Here is a 13,310-nt window from a genome sequence, read left to right on the forward strand (position 1 = left end):
CTAAGGACAGAATCCTGGGAAAATTTAGAATGAGTGGGAGTAGGGGTAGAGGAGGCAGGATATTCAAGGAGAGCACGGGTAAGTGACTGGTTAATTCAAAATGGGGGACACACATAGGCTCTGGCTGCTGCCTGGAGCGGCTGGTGTAGGGGTCTGGAATTGGCCACCCCAACATATGTCTCTTTGGCATGATTATTTGTGGCTTGTTACTTTGCAGACAGGAAAGCAACTGAAAAGTAGAACTTGCTTACCTTTTGTAAGAGACATTTACATTGCAAAGGAACTCTCCATCTGTAAAGATATCTCCCTCTCTGTACCAGAAGAAAGGAGATGACCTTCTCTCTAGAAACTTCTAATCAATGCCAAAGGCAAGGACTTAAATCTGCATTTTATTGTGCTTGTCTGGTAACCTCCTGTAACTGACTTCCCTCCCCCTCCCAACATTGGCATTTCTTAAGGATTAAGCATCTCTCCTTAGGCTAGGAACTGATTGCTATGCTCACCTGTGACCACCCAGTTCAAGACAATAGACTTGCCTCCTGCTATGCCCACTGAGATAGCAGACTACTATCTGCTGTGTCCATCAAGCCTTCTGCCGACAGGGCAATCTTGTGACTATTGTGGGAGGGACATTTCAATCATATGTCAAATATCCTGTTTGGGGGTATATAACCACTCTGTGCACCCCACTTCTTCAGTGCCCTTTCTTTCTTCAGGAAGAAAGGCCCCGGGCCATGGTTCCTCATAAATCTTTGTTTAATTTTCTCTTGCTATTCTGTCTCATGTGAATTTAATTCGTTCTCCGGCCAGACGAACCCACTTTGGATAGAGGAAATGTCTTCCTCCCCGACACTGGGAAATCACTGAAATGTGCTGTGAGTTAATGCCCGTGGGGCTCACCCTCCTCCCCACCAGGGATCAGCAAGGGGGGATTTGGCAAATGAGAGGCCATTGTCCCCTTGGAGAGATAAGGGTGGAATGGAGAATGGTGCTCCCAGGGCCAGGCCTGGAAGATTGTGTGATGAGCTCTCACAGAGGAAGTAGAGATCCTCAGCATAGGGTTCTCTCTCAAGTCTCTAGCATCTTGGTAAACTGCATTTGTTTTTTTTTAAAGAAAACAGAGACTGTAGATTGAAGAGTGGAGGTTTCTTTTTGATTGATTGTTTTTTACATATTGAAAACAACTGAGCTATGTATGTTCTGAAGATATAAGAATTAATACAACAAAGTCCCTGCTCTGAATTCCAATAAAGGAGATAGATAAGTTAACAAGTATTTGTGAGTTGGAGCAGCACTCCATTGTGGGATCACAGAGGAGAGAACCACTAATGCTGTGGAAGCAGTGAGATCTCATGGAAGAAGAAACGGCTTTGAGGTTGTTAAAAAAGAGAAAACAGGCTCAAAATGAAGTTACTTGTGCTATACCCCACATCACCAAACCAAGACTTAATGCCTAACTTAATAACAGTCAACTCCTCCCAGGGATGGAATCTTAAACCGGTCAATCTGAATTACCTGGTCAGCACTAGTGAGGGAATCTGCCTGATAGACCCTTTCTGTCCCCTAAAGGAAGGTGACCTTGCCACAGACAATCCAGTCTTCGCTGGTATAACTCCTTGTCCCTCTCTTGTCTGCCTATAAAAGTCTCTCATTTTGCACAGCTCTTCGGAGCTCCTTTCTGTCTGCTAGGTGGGATGCCACCCCATTCACGAATCATTGAATAAAGCCAATAAGATTTTTAACATTTATTCTGTTGAATTTTGTTTTTTAACAGATTTGCTGGCGGTGACAGGATCCAGAGGAAACTTCTTGATGGCTTTGGGGACAAAACAAAACACAGGTGCTGATACTCACAAACCTTTTGGGTGGTCTCTCCCACCATTTCTGAGAGCTGTGGGTAGCTCCTCTCAGTTCTGATTAACGGGCCATCTAGACTCTAACAGAAGTTCTGCTAACAGTGTGCAAGTCCTCAGCCCTTGGTTACACTGTGGTTTCCAGTCCAAGGCTTAGAGTCAGCTTGAGCTGGCAGACGGTTCCACCTGGAACCTGAGTCCCCAGCCCCATTTGTTGGGATCTGTGGGTTTGATCTGTAGTTTCATGTTGGGAATTGCTGGTGATGTGCACTGAGACCTTCTCTTGGCTAATCCACAGTACCAACTCTTTGGTTACTTCTTGTGTCCATAGTCCCATTTCCTTGGTTACTGTAGGTTTCTGTTAATGTATATATAAGGTAAAGGAATAAAAGATCTATTTCTAATGGGAATCTCAGAAGACAAGGCCAAAAAATTGGTGGGGATGGATTGAGCACTTAAAAGCTGTTACAACATTTGCCACCTAACTCTAAGACTTCTGTGTGGGGATAAGCTGGTCATGAAACAGGTGAGATTGACATTAGGTCACCTGCCAACTTCAGGAAAATTTCTATGCAACACTGTAAAACACCATAATCCCCAACCCAGTGGCACATCCCTCTTAGGTGTTAGTTTGGCTCCAAAAAACCCAAGACTTAGTAAAAGAGGAAAAAAAAAAAGAAGAAATGGGATCCTTCAGTTCTGAAGAGTTGAGCATGCCACCTTCCAGCACGCCTGCTTATTTTATGTCTAAGAACCATGTTCCTGGAAGCTATAAATATCTACAAAAATGAAAAAGTCTTAACTAAAAACAACCTAGAATTACAATGGCCATTATGGGCAATGTTCTAATTAGACAAGGTCATTCATTTAAGAAGTATAGTTGAAAGCAAGGGTTCCCAAATCAAACAAACAGAATCAGATCCTATTTTAACTGGCATGCAGAAGGCTCCAAAAGGGTTCAAGATTCCAAAATAGCTTCATTGAAAGATTTGTGGCAGAAGGCAAATGAAAACTGAAGATACAAGAGGTACTTAAACAAGAGATAATAAGACTGACATGACTCCTATTGCTCCCTTCTGTCCTCTTTTACTGGAGTACTCACGTTCTACAATTCTTTATCTGAACTGCCTTTCACTCTAAAGAGACTATTAAACAATTACCTTTTAAAATGAAATCCTCTTTAAGTATCTTTCACTCCTTGGTCAAAGACCAAACTAAGGGCCATATTTAAAGAACTTCCTAGATGCAGGGAGGTTCCCCAAAAGTTTTCTGAAGAATATAGAGTCTTTATAGGAGCCTGTGACCCTGGGCTGCCAGATCCTTACCAGCTGTGACATGCTAGTAGGACCTGATGAAGCCCAAAAAAGGATGTGGGAAGCAGAATAGTGTAACCCTGAGGATGATATTTGAGATCCTTGATCTTCGACATGGTCCCCTATGGGCTAGAAAAAGCTTGAAAAACAACAACTCATCATTTAAAAGCTATTCCTAGAGTCCTCCCGGCCCAAACTGACTGGTCTATTATTCAAACATGTAAACAAAAGAAAGATGAACCTGTGGCAGACTTTAAAGCCCATCTGGAAGCTCTCTTCCTGCAGTATTCTGGGTTCCATGTAATAAATGACGTCACCCAATCTGCTCTAGCTGCCCTGTTTGTAAATGGATTATCTCCCGAGATTAGTGAATTGATAAAAAGGCAGAAAACAGGATGAGAGGCCACAGGTCTGACTGAACTCGTGACCATAACTGAACACTTTGAAAGGACTTTGAACAAGACGGTAACAAAAGTCCGCCAAGCTGTTAGCCTTACAGCTGCAACAGCTCCAAGGCCAGGGACCTAAAATAACACCTGGGCCTCCTGCATTGCACACTCCTAAGGGTGGGTCATCAAAACACTGGCCCAGCGGGTGTCTCATTTGTAATCAACTGGCACACTGGAAAAAAGATTGTCCTCAAAGGTCTTATGCAAATCCTTCAACATCAACTCCAAAGCCCCCACATCTAGCCCCAAAGGAGGGCTCCCATATGGGCCTCTCCCAGAGTTGACAGACTCTGTGGGATTCTCCAGAAAACTGCTACCAGTAATTCCCTTAAACAGCCAAGGGGAAACTAAAATTAAAATTAATGGGAAACTTTGCCAAAACCTGACAGATAACAGAGCTACACTCTACTTTAAACCCCACTGTCATAGGACAACAAATCCCTTGGAGTGCAAAAGAAGTTTCCAGAGTGGAGTATCTAATAAAATTGAATGAGTTTCTATCCCAACCAGTACAAATGACTCAGAGACCTTTCACTGAAAAACATTTCTTTTTGCTATACGATACAGCCCTAGTCAATCTATTAGGTAGAGCTCTCCTTTCTAAATTAAAAGGTCTAATATGTTTTGCTTCCAATGGAGACCTCGCCTTGGAATTTCCTCACCAATTTGAACCTGATATTTTTTTTTTTCAAAGATTGGCACCTAAGCTAACAACTGTTGCCGATCTTTTTTTTTTTTTTCCTGCTTTTTCTGGCCAAATCCCCCCAGTACATAGTTACATATTTTAGTTTTGGGTCCTTCTAGTTGTGGCATGTGGGATACCATTTCAACATGGCCTGATGAGTGGTGCCATGTCCGTGCCCTGGACCCAAACCAGCGAAACGCTGGGCCACCACAGTGGAGCGCGCAAACTTAACCACTTGGCCAAGGGGCTGGCCCCGAATCTGATCTTTTATATTTCTTAAAATTGGTTCTTGATATAGAAGAGGAAGAATTCCAGCACAAGATCCCTAATTTAAACGAGGTGCCTGAAAATCTGTGGGCTATCTCTAATATGGACATTGGGAGAATAAAAAGTGCAGAAGCTATAAAAATTTGGATAGACATAACTAAAGATCTTCCCATTGTCTCAATATCCATTAAAGCCTGAGGCCATATGAGGCCTCACACCAAGAGTAGAAGACAATTTCCCAGAGGTTAATTATTCCCTGTACCAGCCCCTGTAACATGCCGATCTTGCCAGTCCAGAAACCTAATGGGTGGGGATGGCAATTTGTCCAGGACTTGAGAGCCATTAGCAAGATACTTATTCCCCATTTTCCGTTTTCCGTTGTTCCAAACCTGAACACCCTTTTGTCACAAGTTCTACCAGACTCAAAATGCTTCATTGTTGTGGACCTTTGATCAGCCTTCTTCAGCAACCCTGTAGACCTCAACAGCCAATATCTACCGGCCTTTACTTGGAACAATCAATAACAGACGTTGACAGTCATGCCACAAGGGTTTGCTAAAACCCCTTCTTATTTCTCCCAAGTGCTCCTTCAAGATTTAAATACCCTCCAGTTCCATGGGAAATTGACCCTTATACAGGACGTAGACAATCTCTTGCTATGCTCACTTACCAAAGAGGTATCCATAAAGGATTCCATTTATTTGCTGAAACAGCTGAAAAAGAACAGAAATTCTCTACGAAAAAATTGCAATTATCTCTAGACACTGTTAATTACCTAGATCATAATCTAAGCACTGATGGAATCCAGGTATCTCCAAAAAGAATTAATCTAATCAAAGAATTCTCTAGGCCCACAACTAAGTGATGGTTTCATGTATTCCTAGGCCTGGCTATTATAGACTACAGGTTCCTAATTTTTCTCCATTGGCTTCCCCACTCTATAAACTTCCTAAACTTTCTGTCCTGGAACCCCTTCCTTGGGAAGATAAACATGAGCAGGCCTTCATGAGACTAAAACAAGAGCTACAAGAAATGCCTGCCTTAGGGCTACCTAACTATGCAAAACCTCTCAACTTATTTGTGCATGAGAGAGAGAACCAAGACCTGAGACTGCTCTGGCAAGAACACAGCAATAATCATAGGCCTATTGTCTATGATAGCATACAACTTGATTCAGTTGCTCATGCCTATCCCAACTGCCTTAAGGCTATAGTGCAGCGACAAAATTAGTAGGTCTCAGCAAATTTGACCTTAGGAAATGACATTTATTCACAGATTCTACATGTCAGCTGAAGTCTTCTTTTTTTTTTACATTTTATTTTTCCTTTTTCTCCCCAAAGCCCCCTAGTACATAATTGTAAATATTTTTTAGTCGTGGCTCCCTCCAGCTGTGGCATGTGGGACGCTACTTCAGCGCGGCCTGATGAGCAGTGCTCTGTCCGGGCCCAGGATCCGAACCTTGAAACCCTGGCTCCTGCCGCAGCGGAGCGCTCAAACTTAACCACTCTGCGATGGGGCCGGCCCCTGAAGTCTTAATTCTGAATTGACTCCACACTTCTCTGCAAGCAGACTAACCTCCTATGAGATCCTTCTGCTTTTATGATCTAATCTACATTTTAAATGTTGCAACGTTCTTTATCCCTCTATGTTACTACCCTTGCCTGACGAGGCTGAACCGCATGACAGTCAGGTAATAATGTCTTATTTTGTGACACTGCATCCAGATTTACGAGAAACTCCTTTGACTAATCCTGATCTAATTTTCTTTGTTGATGGGTCACGTAAAAATGGAAAAGGGCATTTCTAAGCTGTTTGTGCTGTTACTACCCAATATGAACTACTTGAGAGGGGAAACCTCCCACATGCTACATCAGCCCAACAAGCAGAGCTCCATGCCCTTACCAGAGCATGCCAGTTATCAGAAGGTCAAATTGTTAATATTTTACTGACAGCCAGTATGCCTTCTGGGTCATCCATGATTTGGAGATGTTATGGAAATAAAGGGTTTTCTTTTTCTTTCTTTTAAGATTTTATTTTTTCTTTTTCTCCCCAAAGCCCCCCAGTACCTAGTTGTATATTTTAGTTGTGGGTCCTTCTAGTTGTGGCATGTGGGATGCTGCCTCAGCATGGCCTGATGAGTGGTGCCATGTCTGTACCCAGGATCCGAACCGGTGAAACCCTGGGCTGCTGGAGCAGAGCGTGTGAACTTAACCACTCGGCCACGAGGCCAGCCCCCAGGTTTTCCATTTCCGTTGGGACAACAATAAAAAATGGACAACAAGTAAATGACCTTCTTGCTGCTATTCTTTTACCTTCTGAAATTGCTGTCATTGAAATTGAAGAGCACGGTAAAAAGAATGAATCAGTATCAAGGAAATGCCCTGGCTGATTTTCACACAAAGGCAGGAGCAACAGAATCTATAAAGGTTGTGGCTCATGTAGATGAAGTCCATTCTGCTCCTGCAAAAAACGACTCTTTGTTCCTAGACTTTTGCCTGATGGCAAAAGCCTTTTGGACATCCTGATGTCCTTGCAACATGGCAACATTTTGCTCCTGAATCAGAGAAATCTTGATGAGCAAACAATGGTTATGAATTCAGTGAAGAGTTGGGGCTGTGGGAAACCCAAGATGGCTCCTTGGTTCTTCCTGGTTCCCTGGCAAAGCCCATTTTTTGGTTTTTGCATTCCTTCACCCACCATGGTGCAATTAAGATGACTCAAATTATGAATAAACATTGGTGGGGAGACTTCTATAAAATTATGAAAACAGTTTACCACCAAGTCTGACCTCTCAGGTCCATAATCCTGGGAAAACTATTTTTGTTCCAAGGGGCCTCAAACCACCTCCTTCTGGACCCTTTGAGCTGGACTTCATTCAACTACCACCCAGTATAGGTTATCCATATGTTCTGGGTATTGTATGTATGCTTTCCAGATGGATTGAAGCCTTCCCCTGCCACAAGGATGATGCCCTCACAGTGGCAAAAAAACTGTTAGAAAATGTGTTTCCCATTTGGGCTATATCTTGCACAATTGCCAGTGATCAAGGTACCCATTTCACTGGGCAAATCATATAAGCCTTAACAAAACCTTGCAAACTTCCTGGAATTCTCACTGTCCCTATTACCCTGAAATATCAGGCAAGGTTGAGAAAACTAATGGGATCCTCCAGTCAAAATCTCTAAACTTACTGAGACTACTGGACTCCCTTGGCCTAAGGTATTGCCTCTAGTCTTGCTGACTGTTCACAGTACTCTCGTTGGGAAACATAAACTCACTCCCCATGAGACTGTCACCAGGAGATCACTGTCTATTGGTATAGAACTTTCTGCTAGTATGACCAGCTACTGTAAATCTTTAATGTCTTATGCTAAAGCCTATCATCAATAGGTTAAAGAAGCTTTCTGGAATCCCAATTCAAGGGATCCTGTTGGTCACATTCTGGAGCCTGGTGATTCCTGTATTCTGGAAACATCAACAAAAGAAGACAGCTCTTGAGCCCCACTGGAGGAGACCAGTGTTCCTGATCACTGACACTGCTGTGAAACTAGAAGGCCTTGAACCTTGAGTACAGATCTCACAGCTGAAGAAGACTCCACCTGACATCTCGTCCTACACAAATGCTGGAGCCCTCCAAATCAAGTTGACTAGGAGGAGAAGTAGCTGACATCTATGTAGACTGCTTCCACTCAAGTTGCCAATCAAGACTTCATACTTTAACTACACGTGGAACCCTTTTTTCTTCTTTTTCTCTCCTTTACTCTGGCATAAGCCTGGAAAGATAATGCCATCGTCTGTATCTTGCAGGCCATTGTCAAGGGCGGTAACCTTTCAGACTGCTGCATTTGTCATCAAAAACTCCAATCTGCCCATGATGCTAAAGACTCCTTGGTTCTCCCTGTGACCAATGTCTTTTATTTCCCAATGTCCCCATAAACTACAATCAACTCCCCTCTTAGGAGTCACTTACAGAGTCCAACTTTTATGGCCAGAACATCCAGTGTCCTGTTTTCACCTTTCTCCAGTTATAACTATATTTGCCCAATTAGACACAAAACCTAAGCAAGTTATAGTACATTTGCACCTCCATGGTCTTAGGATTATCTAAATCATATCTGCCCCCAAACATGAAAAGATCTCACCAGCAATACCTATCTTTGCAAGGAATTTAGAACAACTTTTTATTTCAGGCTAGGAGATTTACTTCCTGTATGCACTAAAAACCTAAATGATGCCTGGCTTGAGTGAGCAAAGGCAACAATCCCTGGGAATGAATCCATTAACAGTGCCACCTTAATGGGAGTGGTTTGTGCCCTGATGAGATTTATCTTTGTCTGCAGTGGTTATCACTCTCCTGGAGCCTATCAATGCCCACGTGGCTGGTGTATAATCAGGTAATGCCTCTTAGGTTACCTAACTGTGGCCCTAACTCTTCACAAATTGAGATATCTCATTGGTTGACTCCCCTGAATTTACACTATGGAGTTAGAAAGGACCTACCAGGAGGTGTTCATGATTCAGGATTCGCTTCTTTTGACAGGTCTCTACTCCCTTAGTTAGGAATGAGTACCAATGAGGCTATTATCAGAAACCTCTCACTAACTCTTGAAGATATTACAGAATTCACTGCTAAAGCAATAGCTACTCAACAAAGATCCTTAGACTCTCTGGCCAAGGTTGTTCTTGATAATAGGATAATAGGATAGCCGTTGATTACCTTTTAGCTTAACAAGGAGGTGTCTGTGTCATGGCCAACACCACTTGCAGCACCTGGATTAACACCTCTGGGGAAGTGGAAACTCAGCTACATAGGATCACTGAATAAGCCACTTGACTTAAGAAAGTGACTCCTTCAAGGGAGTCTTTTTTTGACTTATTTGATTTTGATTGGTTTGGGTTTTGGGGACCATGGTTCCAAAGTGAACTCCAGACACTGGGAATTACCCTGCTTATAATAATCAGAGTAGTCTTTCTGGTGCACTGTATTCTCTCAAAAGCTTTAAATGCATGTTTGCAGCTGCTAATCAAAAAGCAAATGATCTCCCTAAGTCTAGAACATCAGAGAAGGAATGAAGAGAATGAATGACTTAAAGAACGTGAACTTGAAGTTGTGACCTGTGAATACCACAGAGATTTAGCAAAAAGATGCTATGACCTGTGACTACCACAGAAAAGTTAGCAAAAACTGTGAGAACTTCAGAGTGGTAACTGGGAGTGGCTCTAATGCCTTAAATTTTGATGATATCTCTCAGGCAGAGCGTCTGACCAAAAGGGAAGAATTGCTAAAAAAAAGACAATAGGCCAAAATGGAGTCACTTGTGCTAAGCCCCACATCACTAAAACGAGACTTAATATCTAACTTAATTAGTTTTAACCTCTCCCAGGAATGGAATCTTAAACCAGTCAATCTGGAATTACCTGATCAGCACTAGTGAAGTAATCTGCCTGATAGACCCCTGCTGTCCCCAAAGGAAGGTGACCTAGCCACAAACAATCCTCTCTTTGCTAGTGTAACTTCCTTGTCTCTCTCCCTTCTGCCTATAAAGGTCTTTCATCTCGTACGACTCTTTGGAGCTCCTTTCTATTTGCTAGATGGGATGCTGCCCAATTCATGAATCATTGAATAAAGCCAATAAGATCTTTAACACTTACTCAGTTAAATTTTGTATTTCAACAAGGTGAATAAAGGGATTGCTGGCTGCAGGGAGGTTAGATAACTGAAAACCTATGCTGGAATCAATTGGTTCAGCTTCATAACCACATCAAGTGATGCTGGCACTAGGAAAGCAGAAACACCAAGGCAAATGGTAGTATTTTTCCTGAGTTAGGGTTTGGCAAAGCTAATGTGACAGAAGGGCACAGTGATCTAAGGTGCTAGCCTTAGCAATTAAAATGACTTCCCATGGGGTCCATGTGGTAAGATAAGCAAGCCAAAAGACAAATGAGAGAAGAAAGGAGGGAGGGCAGCAAAACCGAAGAGATGAGGAGAAACTGGAGTGGGAACCACCAGGATGGCGGTTTTCCTCTCTTACATCTTCAGAAAATCTTTTGGTGACTGATAGAAGAGAGCTCAGCTTGATCCCGGGGGTGCCCCAAGCTGGGACTCAAATATTGTGAGCATGAAGACTGAGCTGATGGGCCGAACTGGCAGAAGTCTGTGTGCAAGGGCAACTATACAGCCTCCTGGGAGGGAATTTATCCCAAGAAAATAGGATTCAGGCTGGACGAGCTTGAATTAGAACTTAGTCGTGCAGGGTGTTGGGAGTCTGAGTTCAGCATGGAAGCATCACTGTAATCTGTTCCCAGCTCAGTCCCTTGGATGCAGGTCCACGTGAGAAACAGAAAGTAGGAAAAACAGAGATTTCTCTAAAACACCGAGGCTATTTAGGTCCTTCTCCAACTGCGTGTAACCCAAAGATGGGCATTTTACCCTCCACATCTCCACAGCCTACCTTCGAGTTTTGACATCACATGAACCCTAGTGCTCTGGTCACAGTGCTTGGCAGAGAGGAGAGGGGTTATTCATGAATACATGCCCTGCACTAGCAGTGGGCCCAGAGAAACCTTGCAGAGGGTGCCTGGAGAGGGGGTGTAGCCAAGAAAGACCGGGGGATTTTGGCTTCTCACTGTCTCTGCAGAGGCAGAAGAGGTCAAAGATTTCAGGCTCTGAAATTGGATAGATTGGCTCTGCAACTTACTAGCTCTGTGAACTTGATCAGGCTATTAAGCTCTGAGGTTGCTTCCTGAGGGATGCTTACCTCTTTGGATCAAGGTAGTGAATGAGAAACTGCATGTACACCTTTAACACGTGGCACAGAGTCAGACCACACATGCAATTCCATCTGCCTGCAGCTGCTTCCTCCTCACTCTTTGCTGACTCTTCCTCATCTTAAGTTTAAATGTCACTTTTTCAGAGGAGTCATCCCTGGGCCCTTCTAGCAGACTCTGCCTTGCCACCTTTTCCTTTTTGTTTGGGTATCCACTCCTCAAAGAACGCAATCCTGAAGAGTTCAGGGGAAAATCCTGAAGAGCCCAAGCCAATTGTGGTAATTCTCCCTCCATTCCTATCATTTAGGTGTGGGCATGTGACGCATGTTGGACAATGACAGATGAGAAGTCTGCAGGAAGCTTCTGAGAGATTGCCCCACTCTTGTAAACAGACACACTCTGCTACCATTGGGCATTGTGAGGATTATAACGGGAGCTGCTCCACCCATCCTGGGACCATGAGTGGGGCAGACCCAGGTACAAAGCTGGTGTCCTGGAGACGGCAATGGGGAAACCGGAAACAGCGCGGGCCTTCCCTGACATCATCAAGTTGCTGAATTTACCGGCTAGGGCCTCTCAACCTTGGAACTTCTTGCCATACTAAACAGTAAATTTCCTTATCGTTGAAGACATTTTAAATCGGGTTAATTATTAATTGCAGCCTCCTACATCTAAATTATGACCCCATAAGTTTTACTGTCATGTTATATTTTCCTTCAAGCGTTGATCACATTTATAGTTACTTTCGTGTTTTTTAATTCGAGATTGTAGATTCTAAACTGTCGAGATCACACGTTGATGTTTTTCACCAGTGAATTCCCAGATTTTAGCACTGGGTGTGAAGCATAGGAGGCACTCAAACATATTTGCTGAAAGAATGAACACAGGGCTTGAAAATAGTCCCTTTTCTCCTCCACCTCCTCCTCCTCTTCGTTCTCTGCAATTCAGCATGGTATTGTACAGAGTACAGGATCTCTGGGAAGGAACCTAAGTTTCTCCTCAGACTCTGATCGCGGGCAGCAGCTGCACTCTACCAGTGGTTTTCAAGTTTTTACCTCAAGGAACAATAAGAAAATACACATTACGTGACTGACCCAGTACACACTTACCTACATATTTAACTGAAATGAAAGATTTGTAGAGCATATTTACTCTTATGATGAGTGATATACTTTGATATTTTTATTCTATTCTATTCTACTTCATTTAAAAAATGCAAGCTTTGACCCGACACATCATTTTTCGGACTCATTAATTAGCAACTCACAGTTTCCCCCAGAAATGGACTAAATGAAATGTAAGGACTTTGAAAATCTCTGATTTTCTCCTTTGTTCATAACTGTTCATAAACATCCAGCCCGTTGACTTAAAAGTCAATTATTACTGTGACTTAACAAGACTTATTTTCCCTTTTTCTGTGGAATTCTCCTCCATCCCCATCTCCTCAAGTTGGGCAATTTTGAAGGCCTGCATAAAATGGAAAGATTCTGGCATATGTTCATGAAATAGTACTTTGCACTTTTGCTTATTTTTTTCCGGTTAGCACAAACCCAAACAGAACTACATTTTTCCTCCTCTGAAATTTAACGGCCCCGTTCAACATACTTTATGCGCGCCTCATTTCTACATAAGTTTACGTATGTAATAGTGCAGACCGGTATTACATGAGTCCCACTGCACCATGTGGTTTAAAACCCTGGAGAGCTGGGTTCTGACATTCTCTGGAGGCACAGCGAAGAATAGACCCTCACTGTACTGCCCATTCCTCAACACAGAAACTGCCCTTGTCCTCGGTGGATTTGCCAGAGAAATTCCTCTGGGGGCAGGAGGAAAGGGGAAAAGCCACACGAAGATCTCACAACTCCAGAGCACAGCAAATAATGCGGTGGGGTATATATATATTTAGAAAACCATAATGCAAGCCTCAGGAGAAAACATGTAATCAAAAGGCGTCAGCGAGAGCATTACCAGCTTG

The sequence above is a fragment of the Equus caballus genome, chromosome 3 (genome assembly GCF_041296265.1).
Source record: "Equus caballus isolate H_3958 breed thoroughbred chromosome 3, TB-T2T, whole genome shotgun sequence".
Taxonomy (NCBI): Eukaryota; Metazoa; Chordata; class Mammalia; order Perissodactyla; family Equidae; genus Equus; species Equus caballus.